Source organism: Manihot esculenta, chromosome 18, assembly GCF_001659605.2.
Source record: "Manihot esculenta cultivar AM560-2 chromosome 18, M.esculenta_v8, whole genome shotgun sequence".
Classification (NCBI taxonomy): domain Eukaryota; kingdom Viridiplantae; phylum Streptophyta; class Magnoliopsida; order Malpighiales; family Euphorbiaceae; genus Manihot; species Manihot esculenta.
The window spans coordinates 33379309-33398878 of NC_035178.2; the positions used below are offsets into that span (position 1 = coordinate 33379309).

The 19570-nt window shown below is 26.9% G+C and overlaps 1 long non-coding RNA gene across 4 annotated transcripts; it reads left to right on the forward strand.

The window, feature by feature from the left end:
- The first annotated feature begins 951 nt into the window (after positions 1 to 951).
- On the forward strand, positions 952 to 19373 carry LOC110607637. 4 transcript variants are annotated; one of them, XR_006349413.1, is made up of 9 exons: positions 952 to 1140; positions 1218 to 1309; positions 1903 to 2089; positions 2877 to 2974; positions 3179 to 3246; positions 3600 to 3677; positions 17758 to 17824; positions 18084 to 18246; positions 19044 to 19373. It is a non-coding gene; the product is annotated as an uncharacterized LOC110607637 (long non-coding RNA). The 4 variants fall into 4 exon arrangements; XR_006349412.1 differs by lacking the exon at positions 3179 to 3246 and having other exon boundaries at positions 1903 to 2114; XR_002486752.2 differs by lacking the exon at positions 3179 to 3246.
- Positions 19374 to 19570: the final 197 nt, after the last annotated feature.

The following is a 19570-nucleotide window of genomic DNA, read 5'->3' on the forward strand; positions in this document are numbered from 1 at the left end:
TAAAATCAACTTGAAATATTTAATTTAGTAACTCAATTTAATACTATGTATATTAATTTATAAATTTATAATATATACAAAAATATAAATTTATAATTTTTGTATATTATAAACAAAAATATAATATGATTAAAAATAAAATATTTAATTTAATATTTAAAATATAATTACAAATTATCGTATACGAGACTGTGAAAAGCGGTCATATCATAGATTTTTGCTTTTCTTCGTACTGCACTTAGCTCTAACCTCTTATTTACCGTTTGTTTGTAAACAAATATTTATATTTAAAAAATAAAAAAATATTTTCTATAAAAAATATTTTTCAACAAAATAAATTATTTTTTATTATTTAATTTTAATTTTAAAAATAAAATTTATTAATAAATTTATATATAAAAATAGTGTAAAAAATAGTTTTTTAGGAAGGAAAGTTATTTTTTTAAAAATAACTTATTTCTTTCTTTCACTATTTTCGATTAACTAAATTATTTAAACATTTTAAATGATAGAAAATATGGAATTTTTTTTAAATAAGCAAAACTTAAAATTTAAAGAATATCGTACATAACCTATTTTGTAATGTATAATTTTATAATTAGTTTAATAACTGTAAAAAGTAAAAAGGCCAAATTTATCTTTCAATTATTAATAAGATAAAAAAATATAAAATTTAATTTCTTTATCCAAAAATGCCTTTGAACTATAGTTAAAAAGTCAAATAGGAAAATCATGCTCCATCTGATTTATTTTGCATTATTTTAAATAAATTTAATTTTTTAATGATAATTTACGGATATTTTTAAACTGAAAAATAAATTTAATATGTTTGACACTTATGAATATAAATTTCACCATTTAGCGAATTGAAAATTAAACTAAAGTTGGGCCGTATAGAGAGCTTTTCTGGGCTGGCCTGCTTCCATTTAAAGCCTATATCTGCTACTCTTATTCTCTCCCTTGCTCGCTCGCTATAGATGTAAAACAACAGCGTTTTTCTTCATAGCTTTGTTCGTTTCCCTTCCTTCCCTTTCTCCTCCCAATTTATGTCTCTTTTATCGGCCATTGTTTTGCCCTATGCTTCCTATTCTCCTTCGATTCCTGCGGTTCAGTTTTCCTTCCTTTGATTTGAGAATGCACGTATGCTATTTTCACCATCTCTTTCTTCTCTTTGCTATTTTAGTTTTGATGTTAAATTGAGTTGTTTTCTCTTTTAGAGGTGCCGAGTGGTGGATTCAACACTTCGGGAACTCTTTTTCCCTTCCAAGTCGGGTGCCATTTATCAGTTGTAAAAATTATGAATTCCTCGGTACGTTTGGCTATTCAGTTACTGATAAACTGGATGCTCTTTTTCTATATTGATTTTTTTAGATTGCTAATTGTTTGAATTTTTTACTTTCAGTTTCATAATTCATTTAGATTCTGAGTCATTTTGGGCTAAATGCAGTTTAAATGTACTAAGAGTCATTTGGATTTGAGAAATTGATGAAACTGTGAACTGTGTTTTAGGAAGAGCATTGAAAGAGCTCGGTTATGAAGTGAAATCAGATGTAATGTTCATTTAATCAATTTTGTTTTTGATATATAATGTAAATCTTAAAATCAGTATGAGCTAGTATTTTGGAATGCTTTTAGCTCTTCAGAGCTATATCTGGAGCAATTTGTCACAAAAGCTATCATAATAAACTCTTAAAAGGACAAGCGAACTTTGAATTTTTTATGTTGTATATATGCTTGCTATATTCCATTTGCTTTCACTCTTCTTGGTTAGTGTGTTCAGTTAACATACCTTTTACTATATGTTTATGCATGTTGAGGTATAAATACTACATGTTCTGGTAGGGTTACTTTGTCATTAGGATTAATTACATTTAACTAATATTCATGTGTTATAAATTATAGGTTCTATGCCATGGATGATTGTGCTGTTCAGTTTGGATTTGGAATTCTTTTGAGGATGCTGGTAGCCCTGTGCTTATACTGTCATCTAATTCAGAAGTGGGTTAGTACAGATGGTGCCATTCATGCTTCATAAACATCATTTCCCTTGGTTGCTCCATTATTAGGCGTGATTTATGGTGGAGAGCTGGTGAGTATTTTTCTAATGTTGATGGGTAATCGAGTTTTGTTCTTGCTTTCTCTCTATGTCTAAGTTTATTTATATTTATGATTTTCATTTTTTTTCTTTTCTATGTCTTGCTGTGATTTATTTTTGGTTTTGATTGGGAGATTCTGCTATGATAGGTAAGTTGAGGATGTAACTAATGCTTCTCTAATTGTTTGCTTATTTTATTTGTTTTGAATGATTTGCATGTTTTTTTATCCTCCATTCAGTCGTTTAACTGCGGTTTCGTTTATCTTTAATTTTCGTACATTTTTAAGTTTTCTTTTGTTTTATTATCTACTTTTTCCTTAGAGGTTCATGGGTTGTTTAATATTCATTTTTAAGTTAATGCTTCCTTTCGTCATCATTTTCTTCTCGGCTTTTGTGGTTGTTCTACTAATTAAAATTACAAAATTTCTATTCCACTGTGATCTAGTGTGTGTATGCTTCTGGTCTTTGCTCTTTAGTTTACCTATTCTGGCTTGATTTATCTTTAATTTGCGAAATTTCTGAAAAATCTCTAACAAAACTTTTGTTATATTTGTGTAGTTACACAATTCATTACCATTGTTATTCCTTTAAAATGCAGTGCTGTCTTTTTTTTTTGTCATGTATTTTTTGCCTAGACTTTTTGTTGGTTGTAAGTTGCTGCTAAATGTGTGCAAGGAGATATTTCAAATACATTTGGTTCTTATGGTATGGTGTATTGGATGCATGACTTACCTATAACAAAATTTTATATGCTCAATGTCCTTGCTTTTGTTTCTTTCAGGATGCTTCTTCTCTAATGTGATTATCAGAAAAAGACGAGAAGCATCTTAAATTGAATCATGTCTCCAGAATTATATATGGAGTTATGGACGACATACTGTAAGTTTATTTCTATTAAGATTTATGCAGCTTTATATGTTACATACTGTAGTAACATGTTGATTATAGATCAGAGGAGTTTGAAACACATATTTCATTTTGTACCTTGTATAGGTATTTTATCATCCTCATTATTTGCAGTTTAAGCTGGCTTCTTATCTTAAGCAATGGGTTATAGTCATGTAAATTACTTTGGTTTTTCAGGCGATTGAGCTTCACATATTAATACTTTGCATTTCATATATTGGAGGGCTGTTTTTGCATACGTAAAGGTGCAGCCTATTTTATATGTTCCCCAAATAAAGACAGTTAGAAGATGCTTTTATGTACATATTTATCAAGTGATATGGCCTTTGCAACTTTTAAATCTGCTTCAGTTAGATATGTTAAACGCATGCAGCTGCTAGCTTTAGAAATTTGTATATTTGTAGTGCACATAGAAGCTCAATGGTCAATGGAATGGGTGCAAGATTGATGTGAAAAAGCCCTTTACGGATTTCTGCTTTCTTGCATAATTCAATGCTAAAACTTTGTAATGAATTTATTTATTTTTGGTATGTAATTTATTAATAAATTCTGAGAAATGTTTATCTTGATAAACCCCCTTTTTGGGTTTAATTTTTAGTGCTCTATTGCTGTAAGAGGATCGCTTACACTCATCAATGGCTTTGAGTTGATTGGATCCCTTCACTTCACTTCACAGGTATGTAATTAATTTCCTTCCTTTGAGCATACTTACCTAATAATACTTGATCTCTCTCACTTTCTTACATTCTATTTCCACCCGAACTGATTGACATTTGATAAATAAACAACGAAATACTGATTGCCTTAAGAATGGTTTCTTGTCAACAACAAAAAAAATTCTGGAACTGTCCAACTCAGGGCAGGATCAACCAAAGAATATGTAATGAAGTGTGTGTTTGCAGAGAAGTTATACAATGATAAAGATATAGGGAAAAAAAAAAAATAATCTTTAATCATCCTAATCCATTTCTAAGCATGAAAATTATTTACCTGATTGAAATTTTCTAAGATTTCCTTCACATTAGTTACTTCCTTATTTTGATAGGAGTAGGACTAGAAAATACGAATTCCTCAATTTCAAATTTTTACTACTTCTATGTCTTGGTCCACTATTTCACTAATACACTAACATCATACATACTTATTATAATGTTTAATAACCGTAAGTTTTACTCCACAAATCCTATTTTAGTGTTGCAATTGATTTAGGGTTCATTGCTTAGTGTCACAGAAGAAAGATAAAAAGCTTCAATCCATCTCCCTTCAATGCTTTGTTGATGCCATTAAGATTGCTGAACTGATTTGACTACATTGAATAAAACATCATGTAGATTGAGTGGGCCAATTAAATTGAGGTGGGTATCTCAGGATTGTTGGGCCATTGATGATTACATTAGAATATGTAATATGAGATTCTTGTGATAATTCTCCATTTGATTCCAAACTTTCATTAGGAAATCGGAATAAGCTAAGAGTGGAAATTTGATTAGTCAAACCAATTTTTTAAAAGAATTAAAACACTGAAATAAGTAATATTAACAATGATAAGTAATATTAACAATATTATTGATGATTTGAAATTATAATATTTTGAGAAAGATAAAAGACATGGAGAGACGATCGAAAACGATGAAGAAAGAGAAAGAGGTCGAAGGAAATTGAAAAAAAAAGAACCATATAGATTATTATATATGTCAATAATCATTCTCACATACCATAATTTTATGGTCAAAGAAAATAAGTTTGTAAATAAAATTCTAAGTCTACTGCTATGATTTTTTTTTCTTTTGTATTTTTTCTATCACTTTTTATTCGAAATTATATTAATTTAATTTCTAGGTATTTTTTTTCTCTTAAAAAGTTCCAATAAACTATTTTTTCTCTTAAAAAATATATTTTTAGATTTTTTTATTGATTCCTTCTTTTTTTTAAGAAAAATTTATTGTAAAGAATCTATAAAGAGATATTAAGTTTTCATTAAAAATTTAAATTTTAAAAAATTAATTTTATTTTATTTTTAAATTTTAAAAATAAAATTACGAAAAAAATTTTGAAAATAAAAATTCATTAGATTTTACTTTTGTTTTTCAATTTTATATATTCTAATTCTAGAAGTACTAATAAATTAAAAAATAATAAGTTTACGAGTTTTACAACTATTACTTAACAAGAAAAAAAGAAAATAATTATGAGATAAGAAATTTATAAAATGCTTCAATCTCACTAATAATTAGTATTTTTTTTATACTCATATATTTTATCGTTATTTCATTTCTTATGGAATATAATGATAAGAAATTTATAAAATGCTTCAATCTCACTAATAATTAGTATTTTTTTTATACTCATATATTTTATCGTTATTTCATTTCTTATGGAATATAATTAATCTCGTTTAGATAATTAATATTAGAGATGGATTCAATTTTCTCATATGCAATTGGGTGGGCCACTTAAATTGAAGTTGATTATGAAATTTGGCTTTGATTATGAAATTTGGCTACTGAATGATAAATGGTAATTAAGAAATTTTGAATAAATATGGGACTGCATTTGATGTCTAAACTTGCTTTCTATACTAATAATATTTTAGATTCATTCATAAATTAAATTATTATTTAATTATTTTTTAAAATGAAAATATTAAATTTTAATATAGAAATATTTTTAAATATATTTCGTTAATATATTTGTTGTATTTTTTTTAAAAGGTAAATAATAATGCAAAACAATCATAATTAAAGTTTGGTCGGTAATTAGGAAATTGTGAATGAATAGTAGACCACAATACTGAAATTAATAAATTATTGTGATGTTTATCTAAAAAGAAATTTTTAATGATTTTAGTCAATACGTTTGGATAGACTAAAATTTTTGAAATTTTTTTAATATTATTATTTTAATTAAAAATTTTGAGAGAATATAATAAATCATTTATCTATCATTTATCTATATAATTGACATCAAGTCAATATAATTTTTTTTTTCTAGTGGCTCACCAAAATATCTCATTCTAAACGTCCTTAGAAATTAAAATAAATGTAAGTGGAAAAAATCATTTATATATATATATATTTAATTATTTAAATTATAAATACTTATTATTTTATTTGTTAAGCAAAACTTAAATATTCTAGTTAACAAATTTAGATAGAATAAAATTCTTAAAATTTAATAATATATAGTTGTCTTGATTGAGAGGAATATATATCACACACCACTAAATAGAAAATTCATAATAAAATAATGTAATCTACCAAAAATGAAACAGAATTAAAGATGGAGAATGAGATAAAAGATGTGCAGGTATTACAACCTAAAATTGTTTAAAATTATTTCAATGATAAATAATAATAACAACATGTATTAAGTAGTTTAAAGCACTTTGAAATTAAAATAATAACATTAATTTTAATTTCTAGGCAAATTTAAACTCATCTTAATTTTTGGTAACTTTTTAAATATATATGTTAATTTTTTTTTAATTATGTGGAATTTGAGATTTGGAAATCAAGTGAAATGTTTTTAACTTGAACAGATTAAGCATATGTGTTTCAATATGCTTTCTATAATAATAATAATATTTTAGATATGCTTTCTATAATAATAATATTTTAGATTTATTCATAAAGTAAATTATTATTTAATTATTTTTTAAAACGGAAATGTTAAATTTTAATATGAAAATATTTTTAAATATATTTCATTAATATATTTGTTGCATTTTTTAAAAAAAAAATAAATATGAATGCCAAACAAATAGTGGTAGTAATTAAAGTTTGGTCACAGAATAGTAATTAAAAATTTTTGAATACATATTAGATCATATTTGATATTAATTTAAGAAATTAATGAATTATTGGGATGGTTATCTGAAAAAGAAATTTTGATAATCCCAGTCAATACGTTTAAATAAAATAAAATTCTTGAAATTTTGATAATATTATCAATTTAATTGGAAATTTTATAAAAATACAATAAACTATTTATATATCATTGAATATGATCATTAAACATTAATGATTCATTGAAATTATTGTACAGAAAGACTTAAATATCTTGGTCAACAAGTTTGAGTATAATAAAATTCTCAAATTTTATGATATATAACTTTGTTGATGGAGAAAGAGGAATATCACACATCACTCAAAATATAACAAACCATTTTGAAATACAAAATATTGGCAATAACATGATCCCAAGAGTAATATTTTAAATTTATTTATAAAGTAAATTATTATTTAATTATTTTTAAATTTTTATAAATGGAAATAAAAATATAATATATATTAGCCTAGAGTATACTAAATATAATTTTTTATTATTTTTTGATATATAATTCATTCATTAAATATGTCTTATTACATTAAGACATAGGTAAAATGAGGTGAATTGAGTAATTTATCTTAAATTTCATAAAGAATAAATAAAAAAATATCAAATTATATAATAAATATTATACTTTATATGTTAAGCAAATTATCATTAAGTATCTACTTTATATATTTTTATGTTTTTTAATTATATATATTCAATTATAATAAATATTAAACTTATATATTGTATTGTTTTGACATGTTTTTATCTTTCAGTTATTTTTATTTTTTATTTTTTTAGTTATTATGATTTTGCAGAACTATTAAAAACATTTGATAATTCCACTTATTTTTCATAAAAAATAATTACTTTACAAATGAAAAGACAATTCATCTATAGAGATTTAAAGTTTATCCATAATTTATATAATTAAGTATATATCGATTTTAATATTCTTAATTTAACTGGCTTTATATATGTATATAGATCAAAAATTTTAAAATAGTGATGATGGATGATTTAAAAAAAAAATAATGTTGCTCGAGATTATATTTCTTAATTATAAAAAAATATTTTTCATTTTAGCATAAATTTTAATTATTTCATAGCTAGACACTTATTTCAGTTAAAAATATTTTAATAAAATTATGATTTATATTTTATTTATCTTAAAATTTGATTTCAATTATATTATTTTAACGCAAAATATGAATTTATGTATATACATAATATATATAATAAATCTTTTATTAACTTAAACTATAATTTTAATGTTTATCGATTATTTGTTGTCATGTTAAATTTTAATTATTTATATATTTTTAAAGATGATTTGATTATAATTGAATAATCAAATCAAACTCAATGATTGATTTAAATTAAGGTATACTTAGTTCAATTTGGTTATTATTTCATGATTTTTAAAACATTCATGTATTAGTTATCAGTTTAATTACCCTAGATTTGATAATTAAAATGACTACAATAATAATTTTTTTATAAAATTTTATTAATAATATTAAATTTATGATAATTATTTTTATTAAAATAAGTTATATTTATTATTTTTATAAATGAAATTATTATTATCATACATTTTTATTTATATATTTAATTAATTAATAAGATTTTTATTATGTGAATTTAATTATTATTATTATTATACGGCTAATTCTGTTGTGTAATTATTATAATTTTATTTAAGTCATATAATTAAAAATAATAATTTTAAATTAAGGACAAATCAATAATTTTATGAGTATTATTATTTCTTTTCAACGTTTTTATTATACTATGCTATATATGTTGTAATATTCTAAAATCTAATTACTTACGTTTAATTTATTAAAATAACTTAAATTTAATTACTTATAATTAATGTGCTGTCCAAGTGAAAAAAGTAAATAAAGTCGATCCTTTTGCATTTTTATCTCAATTTTAATTATTTGTTTTAATTAATTTTCATCAAAAAATTTATAATGTGCTGTCCAGTAAAAAAGTTAATAAAATCAATTCTTTTACATTTTATCTCAATTTTAATAATTTATCTTAATTAATTTTAATTAAAAAATTTATAATCCATGTAAAATTATTTCTCCAAACGCCTATTGAATAAAAAAAATCTAAACGTTTATATTAATTCATATTTATATTCAAAACTTTAAATTTTGAATAATAAAACTAAATCTTTTTTAATTTGTCATAATTATAACCAAAAGTACTAAATTGAATATAAAAAAATTAATTATAAATTATAATATAATTTCTAATTTTTTAATTTAAATTTTATATTGAAAGCGCATTTATTTTATATTTATCGTACATAATATTAAATAAATATTTATTACAAATAAATTTTTCTTTAAATAAAATATCATTAAAGATTTATATTCACCATTCTTATGTACATACGTTTACCATATGAAAAATTGTAGTTTATATTAATACTATTAAATAAAATGAAATATTATATATTTTAGTATGTAAAACCATTCTTTTATAATTTTTATAAAAATTTAGATAAATTAATCACGTCTCTTTGAGATATTCAATATTTTTATTTTATTCACATATATAAAAGTAAATTTGTGATGTATATTAATTTATTTACTGATATGATAAAAAACTGTATTTTATATCGATAATATTAAATAAAATAAATTATTATATATTTTATACTAAAATCTTTTATATTTTAAATTTTTGTTAAACTATAATATATGTAAAAAAATGAGAAGAAGAAGTAAATAATGAGATTAACAAAAAAGACATTTGTTGAAATAAAAATATGTATTTTAAAAACTATTTTATTAGTCAAATAAAACTTCAAAAATTATATTGTAATTTTTTAAAAAATTTTCATATTCAATTTAGTATTTTCAGTTATAATTGTAACAAACCGAAAAAAGTTTAGTTTTATTATCTAAAATTTATAAGTTTTAGATATAAATATGAATTAAAGTAAATGTTCTGATATTTTTATCCAATAGGTTTTTTGAGAAATAATTTTATATGACATAACACGTGAACTACAAATGTTTTTATCAGAATTGATTAAGGCAAGTAGCTAAAATTGAAGTAAATATAAAAGAATTATTTTTATGGTCTAAAATTTTAAAGTTGGGATAAAATGTGAAAAGCGGTAATCGTTTAGATTTTTTTTTTTTAATTCACGGTGAATTTTTTTTTGGTAATTTTCTATTTTTTTATAAAATTATATAAAAAAAATTAAGTTTTTCAATTTCTTATTTATTAATGATGAAATTATATCGTTGGTAATTTTCGACGACATTTTTCATTGATATTTTTATTTGATAATTTTCACATTTTTTTTATTTGTATTTGGTTAACATATTTTTTTTTAAAACAAATTTTCAACATTGATCCTAGAATTTCATGCATAAAAAATCGGTAAAAATATGTAATCTGTGATATTTTTGTTATTATTATTTTTTTATCTTTTTAATATTATTAAAATTACTTTTTTAATTTTTAGTCTTTTGATATATATAATTATATTTCATAAATATATTATATATTTGTATAATTTTTTTTATCTAATTTTAATGAAAACTTTAATTTTATTTTAGATAAATTGTTTAATCAACATAATAGTATCGTGATAAATTAATTTTTTTATTCCTTTTAATTATTACTAACTAAATAGTATCATTAATAATTACTAACCAAATATTTCATTCGTAAGATTAATCATGGATTTCATTATTTTTTTTCTATTTGCAATTAGTAGATGTATTTTTAAAATTATTTTAAAGATAGTTATCCGTATTTAAAAAAAATTATTGATACAGATTTATAATCCATAATGATTTTATCAGAATATTCTTTTTTATCTTAGTAATTGATGTAGCAGAGGTTAGATTGAAGATGTGAGCGGAATAGAATTATGTTGTGATTGGCTAGACCTGCAAAGGAGAGAATATGAGGTGGTGGGTGCCCACGGTAACCACTCCGACGCTTAAATCAGTAGACTGAAAAATTGAGAGAATGCAATGAATTGCCTTAAATTTAAAAGGTGTAAGAGAATAGCGTATCTTTGCATCTGTGATTCTTCTCCTTTTATACTGTAAGAAGGTGGCGATAAATATAGCGTTTCTCGATAATTCGATAATGATGTGACCGACTACTTGATAAGGGATATCGCCAGCTAATAGATCGGTAATTCCATGATTACCGGCATAATGGGGATATGCTGTGCCTGATAATAATAACTTTATGCCGAAACACGTTGTATCGAGAGAAATGCGAGTCTTAATAATAAACCGAGTATTAAGGTATTCGAATCTGGCTTTCCTTAGACTAGACCGCATTTTCCACTTATCAGATTTTTGCTACGTGGCCAGTGTTGCGGTGACAACTCATAATTTACTTTGAGTAATTGTTATGTAACATCAGTAGTAATTAAAGTTAATTTTATAATTGAATATTCTTTAACAAATTTAATTATTTATTCCATTGAGTGCATTATATACTTATATAATTTTATGTTAGTGAATTTTTTTTTTGTAATTTTCTATTATCTTGTATCAATTCTTAAATAACAATAACAATATTATGATAAATTAATTTCTTTTATTCTTTTTAATTATTATTTATCAAATATTGTCGTTGGTAATTACTGACCACATATTTTCATCGATAAAATTAATAATAAATTTTATATTTATTTCTATTTGCAATTGATAGATTTATTTTTCTAAATTACTATAAAAATTATTATCCGTATTTAATAAAAAGATTGTCGACACAGATTTATAATTCGTAATGATTTTATTGAAATATTTTTTTTTTATCTTAGTAGTAATTAAAGTTAATTTTATAATTGAACGTTGTTTAACAAATTTAAATATTTATCCCAATGAGTGTATTATTTACTTGATATACTCCCTCCAATTTATAATTTTTGTCTATCTTTTCTTTTTCAATTGTTCCAAAATTATTATTCACTTTTCATTTTTTAGACTATAGTAACATATAACCCTATTTAATTTTATCTTATCTCTAGGAGACCTCTCAAAATAAGTCTGATGTAGTAGAGACTAGATTGATGACGTAGCCGGAATGGAGCTACGCTGTGATTAGGTAGACCTGCAAAGAAGAGAACGTGAAGTGGTGGGTATCCATGGCAGCCACTCCGACGCTCAAGTCAGTATCTGAAGAATTGAGGAAATGCAATGAATTTTTTTGAATTTGAATGGTATAAAACAATAGCGTACTTTTGCCTCTGTGATTCTCCTCCTTTCATACTGTAAGTGAAGATAAATATAGTATTTTTCGATAATTCAATGATGATGTGGCCGACTATTTGATAAGGGATGTCGCCAACTAATAGATTGGTAATCTCGCGATTAAAGGCATAATGGAGATACGCTGGACTGTGCCTAATAACGGTAACTTTGAGCTGAGATTCGCCCTGTCGAGGGAATGGTGAGTTTTGATGATGAACCAGGTGTTAAAGTGTTCGGATCTTCCTTTCCTTGGGTTGGATTGCATTTTCCATTTATCAAATCCTTGCCACGTAGCCCTGTCTTGCGGTGATAGCTCATGGCTTACTTTGGGCAATTATTATGTAACATTAGAGGTCCCCTCGTTGGTCTTTGATTGTTCAGATTCAAAGGAGATAGTTGTTCTCGAGGTCTGGGGCACGTGGCCTCTTGAGATTGGTTTTTTGCTACTCATGCCGTTTCGCCTATCTAGCCCCCTCAATGATGACTATAGCACTGCTTATCGTGTCGCATTTAAAGTCTACCGTCAAAACCATTTTATAAGAGCCCTTATTCTTTCCAAATACCATTTTTAATCTCTCCTGTGTTCTTTTTCTTTCTGAAAGACTCATTCACAACTTCTTTTCCATTTATACTTCCTACGATAATTTCTGTTTCCTTTTTCTCTTCAATATGAACAAGCATACTTCCTCTTCTCTTTCCCTTAGTGGAGGTTTTACTTCAAGCTCCTCCTCCGATGGCCCCATCTGTGTCTCGGCCCCATTGTTCTATTGAGGGAGGCTCCGAAAAGCAAAGGGAGCTCAATTAGTGATATCCCGTCTGTAACTACCCGAAAAACGGACCGCTACCGGCGCTAGGATTCAGATCGACTTAAGGTCGCCGGAACCCATAGCAAGCCTACTATGCATCCTGTGTACCTGATAAAAATCCCATACATGAACATACATTTTCATAAAAATTTAAACTTTTCATATACCAAGCTCGACCTGTGCCTTCATCATAAACTGTATACATAAAGCCCACACTAGAGCCCTCATCAAATGCTCTAGTATGGTCAAACATCATATACATCAAGCTTGGATCAACATAACTCATTATAAAACTTTTACATAAAAACATGTTCACTGGGATTATCAAAAACATAAACTAGGGCAAAACACAATTCTAATCCATTACATACTATGTAACGATCCGAAATCGGACCGCTACTGGCACTGGGATCCAGATCGACTTAAGGTCGCTGGGACCCGTAGCAAGCCTAACACACAACCTGTCATACCTGATAATCCCATACATGATCATACATTTACATAAAAAATTTAAACTTTTTCATTCACCAAGCTTGACCTGCATGCATCAAAACCATAACATAAACTCCACACCAAAGCCCTCATCAAATGCTCTAGTGGGACATCATATCATACATCAAGCTTGGCCTAACATTTCATAACATTAAAATATTTATCATAATGATCATGTACAAAAGGGGATTAACATCACATTAGGGCCAAGCACAATACTAAACCTCATAACATTCTTATACAATACTTTACATTACATTACCATATCTTTCATTAATTTTCTCATGTCCACATCTAACTATTATATACAATGTACTTTTACTCTTGATGACTTCCTTGCCTATCCCGAACCTGTAAACCTGGGGGTTAAGGGAAAGGGGTGAGCTACTAGAGCCCAGTGAGCAGAATAGTAAAACATTATATTAAAACTCATACTTTCATGAAATGCATCACATTACAAACAATTCACATCGAGGATGGACTTGTCACCAATACACTACAAAAAAACTGTGAAATTGCGACCAAAATTAGCGATCAAAATTTTTGGTTGCTATATAGCAACCAATCAGCGACCATTCTGCTACTACATGAATAAAATAATATTTTTATTTAATAAAAAGCTCAACAACCAAAAATTGGTCGCTATTTGATCGCTATTTAACGACCAAATATTAAATCGTCGCTAAATTTAGCAGGAATTAGTGGCGCGAGATATTTGCGACCACATTTGCGACGAAATTGCGACTATTTTTTGAGTGGGAATATAATGTTATAATTTGCGACCATATTTAGCGACTAATTAGTTTAGTCGCTAAACAGCGACCAATCAGCGACCATTTTATTTTTAAAATTTTAATTTAATTTTTAATTAAATTTTATTTTATTTAAAATTTTAAATTAAGATTAAATATACTGTTAAAATATTTTTTTTATAATTTTACCTATATTCTTATTTTTAGTACAATTTATTGTAAATTATTACAATATAATATTTTAATATAATAAAACTATATTATTTATCTTTTAAAAAATTATACCATTAAAGACAAAATTAATAAACATATAGTATAAAACATTTTAAATAATATAAACTATAAAAATAAAATCTTAATTGAAAGATAAAAAATAAACCTAAATAAACAAACATGCTATCAAAAGAACCTTTAAATCTCAACCCTAAATCTCTCTCAACTCTCAAGTTTACTGCCGCCCTTCCCTCCCCCATTCGGCCTCTCCGTCACTCGTCTGGTACAGCCGTGCGCCTCCCGCCGATCCTTCCTCTGCTCCACGCTGTCAACGTCGTTCTGCGTCCGGTTCCTGCGTCCGCTGGTCAGCTTGCTTCTTTGCTCTTCTCTGCCGCTTCCTCTGCTCCAGTCTTGCCGTCCAGTGCTGCTCCTCGCCACGTCCTCTGTCACTGCAGGTTTGGATGGATATTTTGAAATTGTGATTTCAGATGTGTGCTTTCTGAGGTTTGTGAGATCTAAATATTATGATTAAAGAGGAATAAAACACGACTAAATCTTTAATTATTTTAACTAAAACAATTAATTAATTAATTTTAACTTAAAAAATTAATTAATTTATTTTAACTTAAAAAATTAATTAATTTATTTTAACTTAAAAAATTAAGTAATTAATTTTTAATTGAAAAATTAACTTAAAAAATTAATAACTTAAAAAATTACTTAATTTTTAATTGAAAACTAATACATTTCTAAAATAAAAAGTCCTAATAGTTTTTTTAAATATATTTTTTAGTTAAGTTGTAAACTATTTTTTTTATTATTATATATCTTTATCGGTGTATATGTATATCTAATTAAGTTATTATTATTAATTCTACTCAATTTAAATTATTATTATCTATTATATTAAGTTAATTTTACAAAATACAATTTTATATTGAAACCCTAATTCTAAAATCACATTGCATCCCTCACTCACTCTCCTTACTACCGACAGCCACTTTCCTCACTCACCCTTACTGCCGACAGCCCTTTCCCTCACTCATTGTGCCGATCGACTGACAATTCTTCCCTTACTCACTTCCTATTGACCGACATCCCTCTCCCTTACTCTAACTCACTTGTGCTCTCTCTCCCCCTTCTCCTCTCCTCCCTGCTCTCTCTCTCTCGCTCGGTCTCTCTCGATCGCTCTCTCTCGCTCGCTCTCGCTCGCTCTCGCTCGGTCTCTCTCGCTCGGTCTCGCTCGCTCTCGCTTGCTCACTCCTTCGCTTTCTCTCTTGGATTTCTATTGCTTCTCTCTCCTTAACTCTGTAAGTGAATCCTTGCTTTGTAAATTTGAATATTTACTTTATCACTTTGATTCCTTTGATTTTTTTTTCTATTTCTTAAATTTAGAAGTTATATTTGATTTTTTTTTATATAAATGTGTTGAAAGAGTGTGATTCCAAGAATTGTGTGAAATTAGGAATTTTGAGAAGCCAATATGGTGAGTCCAGCTATTGTACTAAGAGTCTTAGATACATCACTTTTGGCTTACCTGATTATGAACGACTTCTGCAGAAGCTTTGATGTGAAACTGAAGAAGTCACTGTTTGTCATCTGCTGCATTTGATTACCTTGCTCCCTTGTGTTAGCATTTAAAGTGCATTTAATTTCTCTTTTTTTTTTTGGAATTTACTATAGTGTTATTTATGTAGCTTTTTAGCATGTTATCCTAGACACATATATAGCTGGTTTTCAGTCAAGAATTAAACCATCCAAAAACAAGTTATGTCGAGGATTAGCTTAAAGGCAACCAAATAACTCCCTTGCTGCCCCATTAGCACTTTATAAAGACAATTTGCTAACCATAACTATGAACACTGCATAAAAATCTGTTAACAAGTTAATATGTCTGTTCAACTTCAACATGGGAACAAACAATTCATTTTCATGTCTGGTTCTCATACCCAATATAATGTCATTGGAAGTGCTTGCTATTCCAGAAAAAAACAGTGTATTAGCCACTCTAATTGGTTTCATAAGAGCTGTGCTCCAGCTCAAGAAAATGTACTACAATCTAGTCAAATTCAGTTTCTTTAACAAATTAGGCAAATGGTAAACCACAAGTAGGTTCCTACTGATTTCTTTGACTATTTACTGAATATTTGTAAGCACTAGCAATTATTAAGCACTAAGCCCTAATGATATCACTTAACAAGTATGATATGATGCATGGCTTGTGATCTTATCTTTGCAAAAGGTGACAATTAGGGTGTGGGTCCAGATGGACCCACTTAAGAGCATGCCTTGTTTCATAGGTTTCCTGTTGTGATTTCTTTTAGATTTTTATAATCTGTATGTTTGATTGCTATAGTGTTACTTTGAATAAATCTTGGCCAACGGTAATGATCACTGATCAAACTATGGTGACAGGCCAGCACATAACTTCTTTTTTTTGTTTTTTTAAAGGGTTTTTTTAATTATATATAAAAAAAAATTCTAGATGAAGAAAGAGAAGGGGGTTGTTTTTGCTAGAGATTCCTTGTGGTTGCTTGTGGAAGTTTACTTGGAAAGAAAGTGACTGGGTTAGGTTATTGAAGAGAGAAGTGGAAAAAAATGAAAGTGAAAGCCCCACATAACTGTCCATAGGCCGATATCTTTCTCGCACTTTTACATTAATCAAAGTTCTTTTTTTTTAAATTCTCTTTATTTTTTATAGTTATAATAAATTTTAAAAAAACCGTCCTAACTAATTTTTTAAAAAATAAAGATGATATAAGTTAATATAGTTAGTTGTGTGGATGTTATTTTATTTGCTATTTGTACAAAAGCATTGAGTTTAGTTGATTATAAAAGGTTCAAAAGGACCGTGCTTATTGAATACTCAAGTCTTAATGTGGCTATGGCTGATTGGCAGTCACAAAGAAGCTTTCCCGAAAGTAATTTTAACATAAAAGGAAATGTTTCATATGCATTTTGGGTGAATTGACTGCACCATTCCATGTGTTTGTCTTGTAAAAGAGGCAACATTTTGCTTGCACCTGTCCCTATACAGTCCACTCATATGCAAATACAGCATACATACACGTTGCTTGCAAGTTAAACACTTAAAAAAGATAATTTTCTTTTTTGGTCATTTTCTACTTAGGACAATAAGCACAAGTTGCAAGCAATTAATTTTTCAAAATACACGGACAACTTTAATAGGCCAAAAGGAAAATGAAGGAAAAGGCTAGAGAAGCACATTCAATTTAAGTGATAAGATCACAAGCCATGTATATGGTGTCAATTAGCATTGTTTAAATATGCCAAGTGATATCATTCAGCATATGCATGTTTTTTTTTCTTTGTCTAGATCTAAAATCCATTATTGATGGATTAAGTTTTTCATTCTTTTAAGCAAATTCTTTTAATCATATATTGGAGCCTAATATGGTATGTCTCAGTGCTTACAAGTAAGTGCTATCACAAAGACACTTGGAACATCATTAAAGCTACCTTGACAAATCTGAGGTATGATTTCTGTTAATGTTAGTGTTTTATGTGATTTTAATATTGATATTTTACTTTAAAATATATATCTTGTATAGGAAAATGATGCATGAACCTCTGTCCTATAATTTTTTGTTCTGAAAATATGTAAAAATTCTCTCGTTTTTCCTTTCACTTTTCTTTGGCTTGGTTGTGTAACATGTTTTATGCATTGTAGCATGCAGACCAGAAACCATTAATTGTCGGTATATGTTCAACAAATTGTCTTGTTTCTTGTCAGTTATGGTACATGCTTTCAAAAACCTTAACAGAAGAAGCTGCTTGGAAGTTTACAAAAGAGAATGGAATAGACATGGTTACAATAAATCCAGGATTGGTGATTGGTCCTCTCTTACAACCAACACTTAATACTAGCTCAGAGTCTGTTCTGAAACTTATAAATGGTAATTTTTCATCTATTTTCTTATCCTTGCTTGAAATGTTTTATAAATTTATACTGCCAGGTTTTTCAAAGGTTTCATCCCTGTATAATCTTTATGTTTGGCTAATATTTAATCAAATGCAAATTCCTGTGAGAATTTCCAGGCCTACTATGCTTTTGGCACAAAATCCACAATGGCTCAATCCTAATGACTTGATAGAAGCTTGAGTTAAACACAACAAGAAGGAAAAACATATTAGACACTCAGCTCAACGTACTGAGTCTCAATCACAAAATAGTTGAGGTCAAACATAAGAAAGATTTTAGAATAAGCCAGAAAATTGAAAAGAGAAATTTACTAATTAGTCCCTATGTTATGAGAAAATTTATTAATTGGATCCTCAATTTTGAAAAATACATTAAAACGTCTCTAACATTTTAAATCTACTAATTAGTGCTTCTGTTAGTTTTAGCTTTTAAGTGTTTTACTATTTAGTTCTCGTAATTTGGAAAAATTCATTTGTTGGTTTTTCGGTTTTATAAAAAACCTACTAATTAGTTCTTCCGTATTGAAGGCATTTTAGACTTTTTTGCAATACTTAGTGGCCAAAATTAACAAAGGAGCATGGTTCAAAATGGTTAAGCATGCCTTAGTATCTTGACCTTAGACTTCCAACATAATCAGGTTAAAGCTACTATATATATATATATAGAATTTTTTGGTTTCCCTTTTCTTTTCTTCCAAAGTTATTATGTCTGATTTATAGCCTTGCTTTCGTCTTTTGAAATTCTAAAATGGAGTTTGCAAAACTTCTGCAGGTACTAAACCTGGAGAATATGGACAAAACCAGGCATTGGAAAATCGTGGGCTGTAGCGCATACACAGGGGAGGGGCTGCTTGAGGGATTTGATTGGTTGGTTCAGGACATGATGATACCTTAGGATCTAGTTAACATTAAACAATAGAGTTAGGGTTTTTTTTATTGGCCCTCTCAGAGAACTGATTAAGGTCCATTTGTACTGTTTTATTAACTATTTTATTGTTGTAGAATTTAGTCAAGCTGTGAATTCGACAAAAAAAAAAGTCAAGCTGTGAAACTTTTTGGGTCAATAGTATTATTGAAACTTTCAATGGGAAGTTTGGGTCAATATTAGTGACTAATTAGTCACAAAAGCAAATTAAATAACAAATATTTTTTTGATTTTATTATTAATTTGCAACGAAATAACGACCAAATGCTCTTCCCTGAGGCGATTAAATAACAACGAAATAGCGATCAAATTAGCGATCAAAACAGCGATCATTTCACGATCAAAATTTAGCGACCAAAAAATGGTTGCTGATT